Consider the following 21,936-nt stretch of genomic DNA (forward strand, 5'->3'; position numbering starts at 1 on the left):
CACACATGAGGGATGGGAGACCTTGACTGTGAACTTGAGCCCCTCAACTCCTAAGGGACACTCTTTTGGATAACTGGTGCTGTTTCTGGAAAGAAGCAGCGCCTCCCGAGCTCAGGGGGCCGAGGGAGGGGGTGTTGACGGTGGGTTTACGGGCGTCTCCAACCCCTGTGTGTGTGCGTACGTGTGTGCTTTAGTGTGACTCTGCCCCAGATCCCAGAACCTGTCCTCATTTCAAAATCCCCACCACACAATTGGCACATTCAAAGAGTTTCAGGCTCCAGTAGGGACTTCAAAGGGCTTTACAAAAGTTCTCTTATTTGGTTTATAGGTCTCCAAGGCTTCGTGTATTTTTATTTTTTTTTGCACCAAGTGGTGGAGAGTGTAATTAAACATGAACATTAAAATGTCAGGTAGTAATTAGCAAAGAAAAAGGGCCTGTGCTGCCTACCAGGGGTCCTCGTCCTTCAGGGGGGCCAGACTGAGCAGGGCATGGCCCCTAGGAGTTTAGGCTGGGCCCAGACCTCCCAAAGTCCACCATGCCAGCCCTCAAGGGGGGTTGTCAGGGCCCACCATGCTGGGGCCAAGAGATCATTTATTCCCATGCGTGGATGGTTATCACCGCGCACCTGCTCTGTGTCAGGCCCTGGGCAGGACTCAAGGACAACAGAGGCCGCAGACCTAGCCTCCTACTCTGAGGGACCGACTCAGTGAGGCCTCACCAGGACTCACCGTAGAACCTAACCAGGATCTCCTAGGACCTTACCAGGACCTATCAGGACTTTACTAGGCCTCATCGGGACCTCACCAGGACCTCACTAGGCCTTAGCAGGCCTTACCAGGCCTCAACAGGATCTCACCAGGCTTTACCAGGCCTCAAAAAGACCTCATCAGGGCCTAGTGAGGCCTCACCAGGACCTCACCAGGTCTTCCCAGGACTCCACCAGGACCTCATGAGGCCTAACCAAGCCTTCCAGGCCTCAACAGGATCTCATCAGGCTTTACCAAGCTTCAACAAGACCTTACTAGGCTTCACCAGGCCTCGCCAGGACCTCATGAGGCCTCATCAGAACCTTGCCAGGCTTCACCAGGACCTCATCAGATCTCACCAGGACCTCACCAAGACCTCACTAGGCCTCACCAGGACCTCACTAGGCCTCACCAGGACCTCACCAAGACCTCACCAGGCCTCACCAAGACCTTATCAGATCTCACCAGGACCTCACTAGGCCTCACCAGTACCTCACCAAGACCTCACTAGGCCTCACCAGGACCTTATCAGATCTCACCAGGACCTCACTAAGCCACACCGGGCCTCACCAGGACCTCATCAGGACCACAGTAGGCCTCCTCAGGCCACCCCAGGCCTCTTCAAGGCCATTATGGCCTTGCTGCCCCTTCAGCTTTCCCTCTTGCTGCCCCTCAGACGCTGTCCTGCAGCTACCATTCAGTGTCCCCTCCAAGCACATGTGGTTCACCTGCTCAGGGTCTTGCTGGAAGGCTTTCCCTCACTCTACCTACCAACTCCTACTGTCTCTCAGGATTTGGCTTAAAAGCCACCTGCTTAGAGAGCCCTTTTCTGACTCATAATCCTCCCCCTACCCAATCTCTTCCTCTCAAGGGCCCGTATATTCGGTTCTTTCCCTACACTTATCACAGCTTGTAAGTCTATTTATCAGTATGTGTTTATTAGTCACCCCTCACCCCGACCCGCCTGCTGCTACCTACCGAGTGAGGCCAGTACATGAAACCAGAAGCCGCTTGTGACCACTTTAGGCTCTGCTATTAGGTTAGCTTGGTCCTGAACGGATGCTGGTCTCTGTCACCCCTGCAGCCGATGGCAGTGGGGTGCTGGGCTCTGTCCTGCCCTTCTGTCCCTGCTGCCCTCCTTCACCCAGGCTTCCCCTGTCCCTCTGGAGCATGGCCACGGCCACCCCTGTACCCTCTAGGAGCATTCCCCTCAGCTGCCAAGTCACAGTTCCTAGAGCAGGGCTTGTTTTAGATCCTTTGGTGGCTCATTCTGTGCTGCTACTGCACGGCTAAGACCCTTCTCCCAGCACTTCATTCCCAGGCCACCGATTAGATGCCCTGAACATGCCATGTCTGTCCCCTACGCCTCCACGCCTTTGCCTGAACTCCCTTTCCAAATGCTCCCCTGGGTCTCCCCAGAGCCTGTCTTTCCTGCTTGAAGACAAAGCTCCAACATCATCCACGTGTGCCTGAGTTCCCCTGCTCTCCAGATGGAGCCTCCTCCCTACTCACTGGGCTGAAAGGGGTCGGAGGTCCTGAGGGCAGGCTTGGCCCATCACACTATGGGTTTGATATCTGAGCTTTAGGTTACAGTTCAGACCCTACTTCAGGGGGAAACCAGGCATAACTCAGTGGTTGTGATTCACACCTTCACAAATGTGTGCACAGGTTCCTGTGGTAAGTGTGTGACCCCAGCTGCAGCCCGAATGTGTGCCCTCGGGAACCCCGACAGGGAAGGCCTCCCACAGCAGCTCTCTGCTCCTGTTTCTGTTTCTGACACGAACCAGGAATTCTCACATCTTCTCTGGACTCCCAGAGGTGTATTCGGAGCAGAGGGGGCCTGACTTCCTGCACACGCCATTTCAGAGCACGTGTCAGCCACTCCTCTGAGATGGTCAAAGCTATAGAATCTGAGGACTTAGGCAAGACCCCATGGGCCTGACGTTCAGCATTCAGCACGGCCTCCTGTGTTCGGCATGGGGCCTTGGGGTACAGGGGCTCCTGTCCTGATGAAGATCACCTCCTAGTGGGAAAGGGAGGCAGATATTAAATTAAATCAAAGAGGACCTCCCCCCCAAATAAAAAATGTACAGCTGTGGGAAACGCCCTAACAGAGCATGCCTGTCGTGTACATGTGCACTAACACACTTTAGGACTGCTTCGTCATCAGGGAGACAAAGTATCTGAAGAATGAGATAGAAAACCATGTGAAGAGCAGGAGGAAGAAGAATGGAGTGAGGACTCAGCATATGTAAGGCCCTGGGGCAGGTGGGAGTGTGATGATGACTCAGGAGAGAAAAGGCTTGGGAGGGAAACAGTAAGGGAGGAGGCCAGGGAGGAGGCCGGGCCAGTCCACAAATAGACTCTGGCCAGGGGCAGGGGCTTGTCTCCACCCCACAAGCAATAAGAACCCCAGAAGGGGCTGAGAAAGGAGCAGCCCACTTAGAGTGAGGTGTAGTGGCTACATGGGAAGGGCCTGTGGGCCTCGGACAGGGGGATGGATTGGGGCTAGGAGGGAGAGCTGGCCACGGAGGGAAGTGGGTGACACACTGGCCCTGGGATGGGTTGGGCATGGGACTTGGGAGAGCACGGTGCCAAGGGTCCGGGGGTCTCTGACATACCTGTTCATGGATGGTGGTGCCCTCTACTGACCTTGGGAAGCCACTTCTCCAGCAGGGGCCCTCTCCCACCTGCCCCCCCACCCCCGCCTCCTACAGGGAAGACCCCTTACCTCTGACTGCCGGGGTTTGTTCTCCCATTTCTCAACTGGCCTCTTGTTCTCTGCCTCCTTCCTCTGTGGGCCACTGACCACCCGGGTTTCCACTTCCCCTTCTGCCTCCAGAGCAGCCTCTTAGCAATCCCACAGGGAGGCAGCTGTCCCTGCTTGGCAGATGCAGAAACTGAGGTCAGCGAGGTTGTGGCCTGACCTCCACTGGGCCATCCAGCCTAGCAGCAGCAGTTCTGGACTTCCTGTCCCACAATGTGCCACCCTGTGGTGGGGGCCCGACCCCAGTGAGGACAGGGTTTTCTTGCTCTGGACACTGAAGACCCAGCACAGACCCCCCAAGTCTGCCGATTTGGGGACAGAGGTGGTGAATTGGGTCCTGACATGCTGCAGCCTCAGGGAGGAGGGCTGAGGGCTGGCGTCCTGGGCACAGAGGACCAGGCCCGCGTGGGACCCTTGCTGCTTGAGAAGTAAACACGGAATACTGTCTGTTGGGTATTGTGTTAGAAACGCACGCTGTCACGAGGCGTAAGCAGAGGTGCCGGGTCCACAGCAGCAGCCACGTCCGGGCTGGGCTTTGCTCCATGGCCGGCCCGGTCTCTCGTGGCTCGGGAGCACAAGGAAAAAGTTGTCTGACAGGTGTATAGAGCAGTTCGGTGCGGGGGGGGGGGGGGGGGGGGTGCCGGCATCTCAGGGCCCCTGCACAGCAGGCAGAGTCCCCATGCGTGACCTGCTTCTCCTCCTGCTTCAGTGTCGATCATTCACCCGGGGGCTCTCGGTGACGGGCGCGGCAGCCACCTCCTGCACCTGGAGCATCTGCGGAGGCATCTGCAAATGAAGTGTGTCAGCTTTCAAATGCACCACATCCTCTCACCCCCAGCCCCCCCACGCTGGTGGCCCCCTGCCCTTGGGGTCTGCCCCAGCTCTGCGGGGCTGGGCCGCCTCTGGCCGGGCCCAGGCTCCAAGAGAGGAAGCGGCCGTGGGAGCGCAAACCCCGTGTTCAAGTCCCAGTCCTGGAGCCTTGCACGGCCCCAGGGCCACGTCCCTGGTGTCATCTGTGCCCTGAGATGCCAGTCCCACCTGCCTAGAGGTGAGGAAGTGGGTGGGTCCCGGAGCAGAGCCTGCGCACCAGGCAGGATGCATGCGGCAGTCGCTCGATTCTCCAACGCTTTCGAGGCGGTGGCCCTGGGCAGCTGTGGTCCCTTCTACCCGGTGAGTCCCCCCCACAGCCAGGGAGGTGGCCCCGCGGCGGGTGAGTCGGCTCTGGCCCCGCAGGGCTGCGACAGCATGTGCCACTTTTGGTTTTGTTTTTTTAAGATTTTATTTCTTTATCCATGAGAGACACAGAGAGAGACCCAGGCAGAGGAGAAGCAGGCTCCCCGCGGGGACCCCGAGGCGGGCTCGATCCGGGGAGTGAAGGCAGACGCCAACCGCGGAGCCACCCAGGCGTCCCAATCCTCATGACTTTTGTACAAGGGGGTCCTGCACTTTCATTTTGCACTGAGTCCTACAGACTGTGCAGCCAGCGCTGTGCACGGGGCATGGACCATCAGCTCATTCTCCGCGTTGGCAGGCCTGGACACTGAGGTTTGGAGGTGCCCATCAGCTCCGACTGCAAAGAGGAAGATGGATGGGGCCAGCCTGGCTGACGCCTCTTTATTGTGCGTGGAGGTAGCCAAGTGCTGTATCTGAGTTTGGGGAAATTAGTTCCAACAGTTTTCCTTGAATCAATAAACAACCGTTCGCCTCCCCAGGAGAGCCCCTTCCAGGGGCTCCTGCCCGCAGCGGGAACGTTTCCTCAGCACACGTCCCACCCTGGACTCCGGCTCCGGGACGGGCCAGGGCTGGGCCTGCCGGGCTCAGGGTCAGGCGGTACCGTGGGCATCGGGGCAGAGCCGGCCTAGGTCCCGATCGGTGTCCCACCGGGAGCGTTCAAGGTAGGAGAGCTGGTGGTCCCCATCCCGGCTGCCATCCTGGGGGCCCAGAGCGGCCGCCACACCCGCTCGAGGTTGAGATGGGGCTGCGCCCTCCGTACCACCAGATGCTGGTCAGGGGCTGGTGGGGCCCTGCTCTCTGCCTGCCTCTCACTCCAGGAGGACCCCGCTCCCTCCTACCATCAGAGGCCCCTTCAGGGATGGCTTATGAGAGCGGGTTCGGGTCACTGTGGGCCCATCCGAAGCAGTGGGTTCCGAGCAGGTGCTCCAGAGCGGCCGCTCTACAGGCAGCTCTACCCGCAAGATGGGTCTTCCTTGCTGCGATGTTCCAGAGCGTGTCAGCTCGGCGGCGCTGAGCCACCTTTCCCAGAGCTCGTTTGCAGCCGTGTTTCTGGATAGGGTGCGTCCCGAGACGATTTGTGGGAGGGTGGGAAGTGGTGCAGAGACCCACTGTTGTTGCTGAGGACAGATTCATCCTGAGGGTGTGAAGACACAGCCCAGGCCGCTCCTGACTCCTGGGCCAGGTGTGTGTGCCCAGCCCCACAATGGAGGGCCCAGGTCACCCTTGTCACCAGGTCCCAGGACACACACGATAGACCCAGATTCAGACCAAGCTCCCACTAGTAGGCTCTGGCCTGCTCGCTGTGCCTCTCCGTGGTGTCCTTCCCTTGCTGACACCTGCCGCCTGGACTGCATCTTGGGCACAGCAGCCTGGCAGAGACCGCCTAGCACCACCACCTCCCTTCACAGGGTCAGGACCTGACCCTGTCCCCTGTACCAGACGAAGCACGTATCTCTTACTGGTTCTGTTTCTCTAGGTGAACACCGATAACACACTTCGATCCCATGGCATTCAGGCTCCCTGGAACTTGCACTTGGCCCTAACCTGACCTCTAGGTGTCGGAAGGAGCAAGTGTGTTCTCTCCTCTGCTTCAGACTTGCCGCTGCATTTGCTCTCCTCCAGCCTAGAGACCCTGGGCACCTTCAGATGACCTGCTGAGGAACATCCAAGCCCTCTCAGAGCTGGCGCTCTTGTGCCCAGTCCTGTTGTCCTTGTAGAAATATCCAGAGCTGGGCCTGATTGTCCAGCTGAGGCCTTTTTTCTTAAGTCCTTATTGCAGACTCGGAGAAAACAAGTACCAATGACCCCCAGCTCCTGCCTGAATTCACAAGAACTTGCTCTTTCTCCTGACTGCAGGAGAGAGTGGCCCTGGGAGAAACCTAACCCACTCTGGCTGTGTTTCGTTTTCCGCCTGGAGCCTGAATGCCAGGCCGGGCTGGGCTGCCTCTGTCTCGTTATCACTCATTAGGTATCAGGCCTGGCAGGTCATCTGCAAGCCTCAACACCACGCCTTCTGTGGGTTTGGCTGCAAGGGGGCTGGGAGGGCCTGGCAGTGACACTGTTTCACCCTTCCCTTCGCTCCCAGGGTGGTCACAGAGTCCCCCAGCTGCTGAGTCTTTGCACCTGGTTCTCTGTAGTTAACTGGCTTCTGAAGCCACTGAACATTCCAGACCTCTCACCTTGCCCCGTGGCTCAGGGATCTGACAGATGTAAAGAAAGGACCCGAAATGGACCTGTCTGTGCGATATGTTTCTTCACTACTCTCATCCAGGGCCTGGGGTTCTGTCTTGTGGCCTCACTTACCTGCCCAGAGAGATGGTTTGGCCCTCAGTTCATGCATTTTTATGAAAACCATGAGGCAGTGAGATGAATTGCCTGACAACCTGACCTCTGGATTCCCAAAAAGAGCCAACCAAACGCCCCCTAATCTAGGCAGAGGCCGGAGCTGACCTTACCCTCGGTCCATCTAGACTCCTTAGTTTCTGGCCATCGACGTACACTGTCTGCACTTGCTAAGCTCTCGGCCCCTTACTCCTGTGATTTCCATGACTCTCATAACCTTGGAACCAGGACCTCTTCCCGGAAACCAATCCCAAAGAAACTCAAAAGACATTTTTGGGATCCCAGAAGAGAAAGATGTAGGCCATGGTGGAGAGCATAGAGAGGTTGACTCGTGCCTGTTTAGCCTCACGATGGGCCCCAGCTCAGTCTGGCTGTGCTGTCCCCGGACAGTCTCTGTGGGAACGGTTACAGGATTGGCTTATAAACCAGCATCTAAGATCTGAATGAGTCTGAGAGACTGGACCTCAGAATGGAATCAGCCCTTTTCTGACGTCCCTAGGGCAGCCCGGAAGCAAGCCCAGGCGTCCACGGGGTCATAGCAAGCGCCACTTGGGGCAGCTTCTGGAAGTTCCTGTGGACCCTGTGGGAACCGTGCCCCAACCCCCCATGGTTCCAGATTGGCTTCGAGAGTCTTCAGGATGTGATGAAAGGCCAAGAAACCAGTTCCTCCTACCCTTTCAGCTGGGGACCTAGGGTCTGGTAGGGCACCGAGCCATGGTCCCCCACAGTCATCCCAGGTCCTCCTAGAATCTGATGGCTTATCTCAGCTGGACCCTGCTGAGCCATCCAGGGGGTTGGCTGGGGTGGCCAGAACAGGGGCTCTGATGCCTCTCCCTTCTCCATCACCTCTCCTGTCCTTTTCTCCTACCTCCCACACCTAAGCCCTCCTGCAAGGCTGAGAAAGGCTTGGCCTACACCTGTAGTGCTCCTAACCCCCTTACCATACTTGCTTTGCCCCCCTCCTATGTCCTGAAAAACAACAACAAAAGCAAAGAAACAAATTTTGTCAACTTGTTTTTCTCTCCCACACCAACCAGTGGGCTTCCCTTCATGAAGTCAAGCTCTGGGGGCTCTCCCCCATTGCTCATCTTTTAACAGTGTCTGTGGCCAGTGAATGATACCTTTGTCCTTCCAGTAAATGGAGAAGATCGTGGAGGCTGATTTGAGGATGACGGAATCTGCAAGGGTGTTTTATGGAGGTACCTGTAGGCATCTTGTCCATACAGGATCCCTCCCCTCCTGTTCTTGTCTTGCTCGTTCCACCACAGTCTCTCAGGAATTGTGCCTTGATGCCCCTGGTAGCCTGGAGCTGCGTGCTTATGGGCTCCTGGGTGTGTCCAGGACTCCTAGCCCCACTGACATTCCCTCCCCAGGAGAATCTCCAAGCAGAGAACATGACTCCTAAAGCAATCCTCCCATGAGGTGCTAGGGTTCCAGAAACAACTTACCACATTGCAGAGCAAAGTTTACTCTGTAATCAAAGTTTCAGTAACACAACAGCCTTTCCTACCCCCACACTGCTGAAGCTTAGGATAATAACTCAGTGATTTCTTTAAAAAAGAAAAAAAAAAAGTTGTGTTAACATACTTCTTTTATTCCTGGCCAAAGAAAGAAAGGAGAGAAAGAGAAAATACAAATGCAATTTTTACCCAAGCTCAGAAGAAAGCCTGAGACCATGTTTCTCCTCTGGTCAGCAGGATTTCTGGGTTGTGATGTTTGTGGTCCGAAGGCAGGGCCTCAGCAGGGCTGGCCAAGCACTTTCCAGTACCCTTGACTTCAGTGAAAAGAGTACAGTGAGGACCAAGAAACGGCACGGATGAATGCAAACACAGGATTCTGGAACAGCTGGAAGGGCCCAGCACTAGGAAATGAGGCCCGGGACCTGCTGAGCCCTGCAACGAGCACACAGCCCTGCCTTCTGTTGTCCCCTCTGTGAGAGGGATCTACAGTCCTTACCAAATCTGACAGCAGATGTGTGGTCTCTCTCCTGTCCCTCTGGGGAGGATGGGGGCCAGGCACCATCCATGTCTTGCTGTCTTTTCCCTGCCACCCACGCTCGTGAACCTGGGTACCCAGTCCTCCCCTGGCCGCCCTCCCTTGGCAACGAGAGCCAAGTACCAGCAGGGGCCAGCCCAGAAACCTTGCAGGATCTGCAGAGGGCAGTGAGCTTGTAGGGAAAGGCCTCCCACAGAAAAGAATAGCACAAAGGGCCACTGTTAGCAAGCTTGTGCCATGTGCCAGGCACACACTTCATCCTCACGACAGCCCTGCGAGGCCAGTGTGGAAAATAAGGTCCAGAGAAGCTTGGTCACATGCCCAAGGCATCCAGCCAGGGGCCCAGAGGCCCCTCACACTTCCCAGCTGCCTGCTCGGGAGGTAGCAGAAGCCCACCCCGACGGGGTCCTCGGGGACACTACGTGTGTGTGATCCTTGCTGCAGACAGCCTGGGCACTATCCCTCCCCGGAGCCAGAGCCAGAGGCTGGCGGGTGAGAATGGCCTGAGTCACGGGGCCCTGTTGTCCAGGACTCTGCATCACTGGGACCCCGATTTCTCCAAATCTTGAGCAGGAATCTGCACAGTGTTCTCCAAAGGACCCAGGGTGGCACCAATTCCTTATTCCACGGTTTATCCATCATACTGATGGAGAATGGAGCCCCGGAGAGCTTCAGTGACAGTCACAGGTCACTGACACGTGAGCGTTAAAGTGTGCACCGAGCCCGTCTCCGTGCAGGGTCCAGAGGCTCCACGGCCCCTCGCCTGCAGAGCTGGCCCTGCCCGCGCACATTCAGCGCCCGCCGCGGTGCTTCTGAAGCTTGTAGGTGTGCTGTCCGCTTGAAAATAAAGAAGAGAAGCACATGTATCATGTGAGGTACCATGTACGTGTTGTCTATATGCACGAGCTCACGGGCGGGCCGTGGGGCTGACACAGCGAGAGGAGGGAGGCGGAGGGAGGGAAGAAAGTCGCTGTAAGACTTGGATGCAGAGTTTCTGGGTGACCGAGCATCTTAGTTGAGATCATCCTGGTCAGGACCCCAATTCAGGAAAGGAAAATCTGAATCAGCCAAAATGTCTGCCAGATACAAACTATCATTATAAAAGAGGCTTTTAGAAGTTAGAGACACAAAGCCACAGTTACTAAATACTTACGGACCATGCTCCCCTAAGATGCCATCTGGGAAGCTAATGGGGTCTCCGCTCTGGCCTCCGTTTAGCCTTGGCCTCTTTGTCTTCCGTGCCTGGTCCACGCACACGATGCGAACCCCGCCCGTCTGTGAAGGCCCCGGTTGTCTTCGGTCTCTGGACCTGCACCCGGGCTGCTCCTTCTGCCCCAATGCCCTCCCCAATCTTAAATAGCACTGAAAACCTCGTTATTCCCCCCACAATCCAACCTCTACGTCACCTCTTTTGAGAAGCCTTCCTAGATTTTCAAGGGTTGTTGTTAATAATAATAATCATGAATAATAATAATAATACTAATAACTAACTCACTTTGAGTACTAACCATGGGATAGTCACTAGTATAAGTATTTAACAGGTATTAACTATTTGTCGTTCCTGGAACCCCAGAGCCACATGTATCCTTTTATAATTTTTTTAAGATTTTATTTATATATTCATGAGAGACACAGAGAGAGGCAGAGACACAGGCAGAGGGAGAAGCAGGCTCCACGCAGGGAGCCCGACGTGGGACTCGATCCCGGGTCTCCAGGATCAGGCCCTGGGCTGAAGGCGGCGCTAAACCACTGAGCCACCCGGGCTGCCCAAGCCACATGTATCCTATCATATTATTTTATCTCATATTAATTTCCATTTTACTGACGATAAAACTAAGACCCTGAGAAGCCCAGTGGCAGAGTTAAAGACTTCGTGCTGGAGCAACCCTTGCTGGAAAGCCATTAATGGTGACCAGCTTTCTCCTAGGAGGGAATTATTGCTCTTGTCCCTCCCTAAATGCACAAAAAGAGGTGCTCAACACATATTAGGGGAATAAAAGTGATGAGAACTATGATGGTTTGGTTTCTCTTTATTGATAAATCATTAAATATTTGAGAAGCTTTATGCATGGAATGCATGGAAAATAATATTCCTACAATTTGTACTTTGATAATCTCCTATTTATTTACCGTGTGGCTATATCATACAATTAGGTTTGCTTTGAATATTAAATAAACATCCTTCTAAGTATTTAGTTCATACCACATGTATATGGTATGGTATAGGCTTACAAATTAAATTGCCCTAAACATTTAAATACAGCAAATGTAAGCACTTTTTATAATTCAATAAAAATCGGAAGTCTCGTGTGACAGATTTTCTTTAGAAAAGCTTAAATTCGGGATCCCTGGGTGGCGCAGCGGTTTAGCGCCTGCCTTTGGCCCAGGGCGCGATCCTGGAGACCCGGGATCGAATCCCACGTCGGGCTCCTGGTGCATGGAGCCTGCTTCTCCCTCTGCCTATGTCTCTGCCTCTCTCTCTGTGACTACCATAAATAAATAAAAAATATTAAAAAAAAAAGTTTAAAAAAAAAAAAAAGAAAAGCTTAAATTCTTTAAGAAATCTTAAAATTAAAAAAAACTTACAAAATCTTATAATGATTACAAGTTGATCAGTTGCATTAAAGGAATCAGTTACAAAAAAAAAAAAACCCACAAAACAAACTAATCCGAGGATTTAAATGTGTGCTTTCTTATTTCTATTCTCATTTTAGTTTTTCATTCTTACCCTCACTCTGTCCTGGGTATACAGCTGTATGTGTGCAGCAGAGAGCGAGGGTCCACCCTGGGCTGTCTGGGGTTGCTGACCAGGTCACCGACTCAGGGCAGAGACGCAGGCGTTGCTCCGTGGTGAGCCACTTAGGCCCCCTCCCGTCTTGCTCAGGCTCTTTCTCTTAAATTGCACTGTCCTGAGTGTCAGCTGGTGTTGTAGTTTTTATTTCAATAATCAAATATCATTTGTAAAACTCATGAGAACGACAGTCCATAGTATGTACCTATGTTACTTTTTCTGTTGTTCTATCTTCCTGATGCTACAACATTCCTTTCTTTGTCATTTACATTCTGTTAAAAATTTCCTTCAGCATTTCTTTTAAGTCAAGTCTGCTGATGACAAACACATTTATGTTTTTCTTTGTATGAAAAACTCTTTGTTTTGGGGGCACCTGGGGGCTCAGCAGTTGAGTGTCTGCCTTTGGTTCAGGGCATGATCCCGCGATCCTGCGATCGAGTCCCACATCAGGCTTCCTGCATGGAGCCTACTTCTTCCTCTGCCTGTGTCTCTGCCTCTCTCTGTGTGTCTTTTATGAATAAATAAGTAAAATCTTTAAAAGAAAAAAAAAAAGAAAATATCTTTGTTTTTCCTTCATTCCTGAAGGAATTTTGCTGGATATGGAATTCACAGTGGACCTCTTCTGTTTCCACACCCGAAAAATGCTGTGACGCTTTCTTCTGGCTTCCAGGGTTTCAGATGAGAATCCTGATTTAAATCAAATTGGTGGTGTCTATAGAAATTTATTGTTTCTTTCTGCCTGATTCAAGATTTTCCACTTAATTTTCAAAAGCAATTATGATATGCCTCAGTACAGATTTCTTGGGGTTCATCTTGTTTTGAGTTTGCTCAGCTTTTTTTTTTTTTTTTTTTTTTTTTTTTTTAATTTTTTTTTTATTTTTTTATGATAGTCACAGAGAGAGAGAGAGAGAGGCAGAGACACAGGCAGAGGGAGAAGCAGGCTCCATGCACCGGGAGCCCGATGTGGGATTCGATCCTGGGTCTCCAGGATCGCGCCCTGGGCCAAAGGCAGGCGCTAAACCGCTGTGCCACCCAGGGATCCCGAGTTTGCTCAGCTTTTATAAAGCTGTGCTAACTTTGAAAAACTTTCAAACCAATATTTCTTCAAAGACCTTTGGCCCAATTGTTTCTTCTGAAAATTTAGTAATAAGAATATTGGATCTTTCATTAGTGTCCAATGGGTCTCTGAAACTCTGTTTTTTTTTCTTTCTTTCTTTCTTTCTTTCTTTCTTTCTTTCTTTCTTTCTTTCTTTTCTTTCTTCCTTTCTTTCTTTCTCTCTTTCTTTCTTTCTTTCTTTCTCCTTTCTTTCTTTCTTTCTTTCTTTCTTTCTTTCTTTCTTTCTTTCTTTCTTTCTTTCTTTTATCTCTGTTGTCAGATTGAGTAAATTCTATTAAACTGTCCTCAAGTTCATTGATTCTACCTTCTATCATTACCACTCTACTACTGAGTTCATCTAGAAAATTTTTTACTTTTTTAATTTCTGTGACTGTATTTTTCAATTCCATAATGTTTATTTTGTTCCTTTAAATAAGTCCTGTTAGTTTGCTGAGATATTCTGTTATACCACTTATTTCAAGAAATTTCATAATTGATTATGGAAGCATTTTTATGCTGGTTTCTTTGAAATACTTGTTAGATAATTCCAACAATTAATTCTTCTCAATGTCAAGGTCATTTGTCTTTGTCATACAGGTTGTGATTTTCCAGGCTCTCACTATCTTAGATGATTTAGAGCATACCCTGAATGTTTTGACCACCCTAATACTCTTAAATTCTACTTAAATATTTTGTTTTAGCAGGCAGGGTCCCTGTTTATGTTTAGCCCAAAGGCCTGGCCTACTTTGTCATTTGTGGTTCCAATGGTGATGTAATTTTCAAGGTTTTTGTGGTAGGATTTTGATTTACTTAGTTTATCTAATTTTTTCTGAGGCTCCCACTGTTTTCTGCTGGTACTACCTGAAGGGGCGGGGGGAGAAGAAATTTACCCAGACTTGGTAACCTGGTGCCACTCTATGGGTAGAGGAAATCTCTGGACTGCATTTTGGAGACATCTCTCTTACCCACGGTAGATGGAGAGGACTTCCCATTTCGATGCTTACTATGACAGGATCCACTTGTTGTTGCCACCTTCTACCCCAGTGTCTCTCACTGGGAGAGAGGAATCTTGTGCCTGAGGGGATGAAGAGGCTTCCAGAGTTGGGAGCGTGTGGTTGTGGCATCTCTCTGCTATGGCCGCCAGGCTTTCTGGAAGCTCTTGGAGAAGGAGAATCTTGGGGCCAGTAGGGAAGAAGAATACTTGTTAGCAGGACTTGCCTGTGTAGTGCCTGGAGGGATCCTCATTTGGGGACAAGCCTATTGGGTTGCCTTCTGCTCTACGCTGCCTGCTGAGAGATACTAAGCCAGGATCTCCTTCTTCTTTTGTATGGGGGGGGGGGTGCCCCTCCTACCGTGGGGCTCCTAAACAGTTTGCCTTCCCCTTCCATATGTTGAAATTCTCATTTTGTTCATTATTTTCAGGATTTATTTTTGTCCCTAGGGGGAAAGAGCAAGGAGAGGCAGATCTATGCCATTTTGTCTAGGATAGAATATCTAATGTTCTTTTTGTTATTGATTTTTAGCTGAACTTTATTCTAAAAGAATGCACATGAAATGAAGATTTTGGAGAGTCAATAACATGGTATCATGTCCAGAAGTAGCCTCCCTTACCAAGAGAAACAAAGGGAAAGCCAGACTCAACACTGAAGTTTATAACACCCTGCTGGTTACAGTAGGGGAAGAAGGAAAGCAGAGCTGGTTATCATGGTGATATGAGGGTGGGAGCATTTATAGGAATGGAAGAGCATTTTTACTGATGAAATCACTATGAAGAGAGAGAAGAACAGAGATTTTTAAATAGTATTTGAAATGATGCTAACTAACGGATGTGAGTATCCCAGGGGCTTGGAATGCTAAAATGACCCTTAAATTTTCCGACCTAGGAGCTTATGAAAGTATACATAAATCTACTGAGAATAAAGCTGCATTCAAGGAATGCTTGTTTCCCAGAGACATGTACAGGGCATTTTTATTGTGCCTCCACACCTACTGTTGAGGTAAGTTCTGACTCCCTTAAGAGAGAGCTAGTTGGAAGCTTCATTCAAGGAATCCTTGTTTCACAGAGTCAAGTATATCACATTTGAATTTGAAACCTCCACACCTACTGTTGAGAGAGGCTCTAACATCCTTATGTGAAAGGCTACCTGAAAGCTGCATTCAAGAAGCGCTTTTTTCTGAGTTAAGTCTATCGCATTTCCATTCTGCCTCCATACCTACTGTTGAGATGGGTTCTAACTCCCTTATGTCGAGGGAGTTGAAAGCTTCATTCAAGGAACTTTTGTTTCTCAGAGATATATATGTACAGGACATTCTTATGGCCCCCTCCAAACCTACTGTTGAGTTAGCTTCTAACTCCCTCTAGTGGGAGGCTAGACGAATGCTGCACTGAAACACCACTGGTTTCTCAGAGTTAAGGATACGGCATTTCCATTGCACCTCCACAGGTCCTCTTGAGATGGGTTCTAACTCCCTTATGTTAGAGGCTAGTTGAAAGCTGCAGTCAAGGAACACTTTTTTTCTCAGAGTTAGTATCGCATTTCCATTCCACCTCCACACTTGCTGTTGAGATAGGTTCTAACTCTGTGTCACTTTCCTAAATGGCACCATATCAATCTGGGTGGGTGGCCAGCTTTCTGGTGTCACTCACGTGTCCTCAATGTCTTGGAATTTGGAGGCAGACTTGGGGCCTGTGTCAGGACAGAACTCATTCTAGGATTAGGGTTAGGGACCAGGAGCTCAGATGCTCAAATCTGCTGGCATTGGGCAGACATCCCGGCAGGGCTGAGTTGAGGCCATGGCTTAGCGTGAGGGTCAGGTGCATGGCTCGGGTACAGGCTGGCGCTGAACTTGGGACTGGTCTCATTGGGCCCTTCAGATTGTTCGAGCACTGTCTCTGTGTCACTTTCCCAAATGGCACCATATCAATCTGGATGGGTGGCCAAGCTTTCTGGTGTTGCTCACGTGTCCTCCATCTCTTGGGATTTAGAGCCAGGCTCTGGGGTTGGTTAGGTCAGAACCCAAACTAGTGTTAGGGTTAAGGCCCTGGAGCTTGAAAGGCCCTATCTGCCTCCATGGTGGAAACTTCACCAGAGGGATGAGTTGAGTGCTAGGATCAACGTGAGGCTCAGGCTCACAGCTAATGTGCAGGGGACGCTGAACCTTTGCCTGGGCTCAGGGAGCCCTTTGTCTATCTCAGGTTCCTCCTATCTGCCCCTCATACAAATGGCACTTCTACCACTTGGGGGGTTGGCAACCTTTATGGTGTTGCTCACTAGTCCTCCATCCTTGAAACTCAGAGCCTGGTCTTGGGGCGCGGTTGGGGCAGAACCCAAATTAAGGTTAAGGTTTTGGAACAGGAGCTCAGACTATCCTATCTGCCTGCATGGTGGAGACCTCCCAGGAGGCCTGAGTTGAGGGCAAGGATCAGCGTGAGGCTCAGGCTTGGAGCTGATGTGCAGGGGAGTGCTGAACATTTGCCTGGGCTCAGGGAGCCCTTAGGCTATCTTGGGCTCCTCCTATCAGCCCCTCATACAAATGGCACTTCTGTCCCTGGGTGGTTGGCGGCCCTCTATGATGTCGCTCACTAGTCCCCCCATCCTTTGAAGTTTAGAGCCAGGCCTTGGAGCATGGTTGGGACAGAACCCAAATTAGGGTTAGGGTTAGGGCCCAGTCAGGGTTAGCACTAGGGTTAGGGTTAGTGTTAGGGGTTGGGCTTACAGTTCGGGTTCAGGACTAAAGCATTGCTTACAAAACATAGATTTTTGTTTTTTTGTTTCTTATTGCAAAGAAACTAAGGATTTTTAAGTCTGTTGGTAAACACAGTTAGTGCTTTGTTGATTCGTAAATTTGTCTAAAGAACTCTCATATAAAGGGTTGACATTTGCTTACTACTTTGTTTTCAAGGGAGACTAAGGTTGCTAAAAGTTAAAATTCTGCTAAATGTATATAGACTGATAGGAATGAGGGGAAAAAATTGCATGTAGAAAACTAGGAGATATGTTCCAAAGATATAAGGAGTGGAAATGCATTTTTGTTGAAGGTAAAAGAAGGAAATTTTGAAATAATAAGACTAGTTGATTGGAAAAAAAAATAACATGGTACAAAATCTGGATGCAAAGCTAGGTTTAGGATTAGAGCCCAAGAATTTGGAGGAACCCATCTGCCAGCAGTGAGAACACCTCAATGGAGAGATGAGTTTAAGGTTAGGGTTAGAGGTTAGGGGTCCAGGATTTTGGAGGGTCCCATCTGCCATCATGGGGGAGACCTCCCCACAGGGCTGAAGTGAGGGCTAGGGTTAGCATGAGGCTCAGGTGCATGGATGGTGTGTAGGGGTCGCTGAACTTCGGACTGGGCTCAGGAGGCCCTTCTGATTTCTAGAGCTCCTGCTACCTGCCCTGCATATAAATGGCACTTTTTCCTCCTGGGCAGTGTCCCAAGCTTTCTGGTGTTACTCAGGTTTCATCAGTCCCTCAGGATTTGGAGCCAGGCTCTGGGGCTGGGTCATGTCTGAACCCAATCTAGGGTTAGGGTTAGAGCCCAAGAGCTTAGAGGATGGAAATATAGTGATTCAAAGGGTCATCTGCACCCCAGTATTTATCGCAGCAATGTTCACAATAGTCAAAACATGAAAAGAGCCAAGATTTCCATCAACAGATGAATGGAGATATATTTATGAATTATATATATATATATATATATATATATATATATATATATATATAATGGAATGTTACTTAGCCATCAAAAAGAATGAAATCTTATCATTTTCAATGATATGTTTGGAACTAGATTTTATTGTTCTAAGTGAAATAAGTCAGCAGAGAAAAACAAATACTTTATGATTTCACACATATATGGAATGTAAGAAATAAAACACATGAACATAGGGAGAGGGATGGAAAAATAAAATAAAGATAGAAAAGCATATGAGATTCTGAACTCTATGAAAGAAACTAAATGTTGCTGGTGGGCACTGGGTGGGGGCAATGGGTAATGGGTGATGGGCATTAAAGAGGGCACTTAATGTAATGAGCATTGGGTATTATATGCAACTGATGAATATATAAATTCTATCCCTTAAACTAAGATATGTAAACTAAATAACTAAATAGACTTTATAAAATTTTTTTAAAAAGCCAGGGTATATGGGGTTAATATTAGAAAGTGACCATACCTTCCCAAGGAAAGGTTAAGAAAAGACCTGAGAAGACTTTAAATCTATACCTCAGGTCGACCCTTGCCACAGAGAAAACCTACAAGAGCCAAAAAAGAAAAATAGCAACAAAACTCAGCAAATTCTAGGGGGAACAGGAGAATCTGATTTCCAGAATACCACATTGTTAGATCAGTATCCAGTGTTGTAAGGTGCACAAAAAGAAACAAGAAACTATGGCACATTCAGAGGGCAAAAAAATCAACAGAAAAAAATAAATCAAACCGTGTCAGGGCACCTGGTTGTCTCAGTTGGTGAAGCTTCCAACTCGTGATCTCAGGGTCATAAGTTGAAGCTCCAAATTGGACTCTATGCTGGGCATGGAGCCTACTTAAACAAACAGACAAAATAACAACAACAACAGAAAAAATAAACAGTGTTAGGTGCACTAGATCTGGTGGAAGGTATACTAGACAAAGCTATCTTAAAGATGCTCAAAGAGCTAAAGGAAGATATGTATACAGTCTAGAAACTGTGTGAACAAAATGTAAATAGGCAAAGAGACAGGAAACCTATGAAGAACCTGAAAAGAAATTCTGGAGCTGAAAATTCAATAACTGAAATGAAAAATTATCTAGAGAGAGTCATAGATTTGAGTAGGTGGAAGAAAGAATCTGAACTTGAATGTAAAACAATAGAAATTACTAGATCTGAGGAACAGAAAGAAAAAACAATTGAAGAAGTGTGAACAGAACCTGAGGGACTCGTTGGGCACTGTCAAGTGGACCGACATACATATTGTGGGAGTCTCGGGTGGAGGAGAGAGAAAAGGATAGAGGGGATAGTTGAAGAAATAATTATTGAAACCTTCCCAAATATGATGTAGGACATGAATATAAACATTTAAGAAACTCCGTGAACTTTGAGTAAGATGAACTCAAAGAGATTGACACTGAGAATCACTATAAGAAAACTTTCAAAAGACAACAAAAGAATCTTGAAAGCAGCAAGGAAGGAGAGAATTATCACATACAAGGGATATTCAAAAAGATTTTTTTAAAGATTTTATTTATTTATTCATGAGAGAAACAGAAAGAGAGGCAGAGACACAGGAAGAGGGAGAAGCAGGCTCCATGCAGGGAGCCCGACATAGGACTCAATCCCAGGTCTCCAGGATCATGCCCTGGGTTGAAGGTGGCACTAAACCACTGAGCCACCTGGGCTTCCCTCAAAAATATTTTTGGCAGATTTCTCATCAGAAATTTTGAAGGCCAGAAAGCAGTAGGTTGATATATTCAAGGTGCTAAAAGAAAAAACCTGTCAATTAAGAGTTCTATATCTGGCAAAACTGTCCTTCAAATGTGAGGGATAATTTAAGACATTCCCAGATAAACAGGAATTGAGGATGTATATAACCACTAGTCTTACCCTACAAGAAATGCTTGAGTGAGTCCTGCAAGGTATAATGAAGACTAACCTGAAGCCATATGAAAAAATAAAGATCTTGGGACTCCTGGGTGGTTCAGTGGTTGAACATCTGCCTTTGGCTCAGGGTGTGATCCTGGAGTCCCGGGATCGAGTCCCACATCGGGCTTCCCGCAGGGAGCCTGCTTCTCCCTCTGCCTGTGTCTCTGCCTCTTTCTCTCTCTGTGTCTCTCATGAATAAATAAATAAAATCTTAAAAAAATAGATATCTCAATAAAGGCAAATACATGGGTAATTATAAGAGCTAGTACTATTGCAACAATGGTTTGTAATTCTACTTTTTATTTTGTACATGATTTTTAAAAAGAAATACATCAGAAAACCCTAAATATCTATGAGTTACTATTATCATAACTTTTGTTTCTAGACAATTTAAAACACTAATGTGCTTAAAGAATTATTAGCTTATATTTGGGGGCACACAATGTATAAAGATGTTACTTCATGACATCAATAGCCAAAATGGTGGGGCTCAGTGGTAGAGCATCTGCTTTTGGCTCAGGTCATGATCCTGGGGTCCTGGGATCATATCCCACATTGGACTCCCTGCAGAGAGCCTGCTTCTCCCTCTGCCTGTGTCTTTTCCTCTCTCTGTGTGTGTCTCTCATGAATAAATAAATAAAATCTTAAAAGAAAATAACCAAAAGGGGTGAAGACAGAGCTGTAGAGAAGCAGAGTTGTTATATGAAGCTACTGAAGTTAAGCTGATATAAATTCAAATTAGAGTGTTATAATTTTAAGATGTTAAATGTAATCCCCATGGTAACCACAGAGGAAAATAGCTACTGAATATATACAAAAGGAAATGAGAAAATAACTTAAAACACTTTACTACAAAAAAATCAAACATGAAGGAATAGTAATAATATAAGGCAAATAGCAAATTGTTTTAAATGGAAAAATGACAGATGCAAGTCCCTCCTTATCAGTAATTACTTGAAATGTAAAGAGATTAAACTCTCCAGTCGAAAAATAGAGGTAGGCAGAATGTATAAAAATCACATGATCTGGGGATCCCTGGGTGGCTCAGCGGTTTAGCACCTGCCTTTGGCCCAGGGCGCGATCCTGGAGTCCTGGGATCAAGTCCCACGTCGGGCTCCCGACATGGAGCCTGCTTCTCCTTCCTCCTGTGTCTCTGCCTCTCTCTCTCTCTCTCTCTCTCTCTCTCTCTATGTCTATCATAAATAAATAAATAAATAAATAAATAAATAAATAAATAAATAAATAAATAAATTTTTTGAAAAAACATGTGATCCAACTCTATTCTGTCTACAATAGATTCACTTTGTCTTGTGTGTATGCAGTTCTGAAACTGTTTCCTTTATTGTCATTTTACAATGTACCATGAACATCTCCTCCATGCACACAGTAGAAGTCCCCTGCTGAAAGACAGAGGACACTCTAGTTGGATCAAAAGGCTGCTGGCAACAAGAGTGACACCTACAGCAAAGTGTCAGCTTAAGGTTAAAGCACTTAGCCTGGAAAATGCCTGCCGGGGCAGCATGATCACCAATATTGTCATCAGGGAAATTAGAATTGAAGGCCAAAGGCATTAAAGATATGGGATATTATTTAGGCTTCTTTGGCCCCTACCTCTGCCCCTCAGTCTCCTGACACCCTTGGGGTGAATGGATCTTGTACATCTCTTTGTGTCCAATGGAAAAAAACTATTTTCTGTTTTTTCCTTAGCTCTTGCTGAGTCCTTGACATATCCCCATATTCTCTCATCATCTACTTGCTTTTCCTGTAAGTCTTCCTGATGGTCCCTGGGGGAATCACGTATCCTCCCATTTCTCCCTTTGCTGTTCTGGCACATAATCAAAGACACATATAGATTAATAGTGAAAGGATAAAAAAAGATTGCATGTAAATAGTAACCAAAAGAGAGTAGGGGAGACTGTACAATATCAGGCAGAATAGATGCTAAATAGAAAAAGTTTACGAGACAAAAAAAAGACATATATATACTAATAAAATATTTAATGGAGCAAGAAGATATAACAATTTAAATAGTTATGCACCTAATATCAGCCCATCAAAATATGTGAATCAAAAATAGAATTGCCAGAAATACAGTCTTAAGACAATAGTAGTAGACGTCAATATTCTATTATCAATAACGGAAAAGACAACCAGACAGAAGATAGATGTGGAAATAGAGGGCTTAATACATTAACCCAACCAGATCAAACACACATACAGAACACCTGCCCCACAACAATAGCGTGTATGTTCTACTCAAGTGCACATGAGACATTTCAGGACAGTCTATATATATTAGGCCACAAATTAAGTTTCAGTAGATTAAAATATATAGGTATCTGACA

At 48.1% G+C, this 21,936-nt stretch overlaps 1 long non-coding RNA gene across 1 annotated transcript; it reads left to right on the top strand.

Moving 5' to 3' along the window:
- The first annotated feature begins 392 nt into the window (after positions 1-392).
- Positions 393-5,383, top strand: LOC112651890 (uncharacterized). Its single transcript, XR_003131138.3, has 4 exons — positions 393-1,338; positions 2,918-2,998; positions 4,224-4,684; positions 4,790-5,383. It is a non-coding gene; the product is annotated as an uncharacterized LOC112651890 (long non-coding RNA).
- The last annotated feature ends 16,553 nt before the right edge of the window (positions 5,384-21,936 follow it).

This window comes from Canis lupus, chromosome 4 (assembly GCF_003254725.2).
Source record: "Canis lupus dingo isolate Sandy chromosome 4, ASM325472v2, whole genome shotgun sequence".
NCBI lineage: Eukaryota > Metazoa > Chordata > Mammalia > Carnivora > Canidae > Canis > Canis lupus.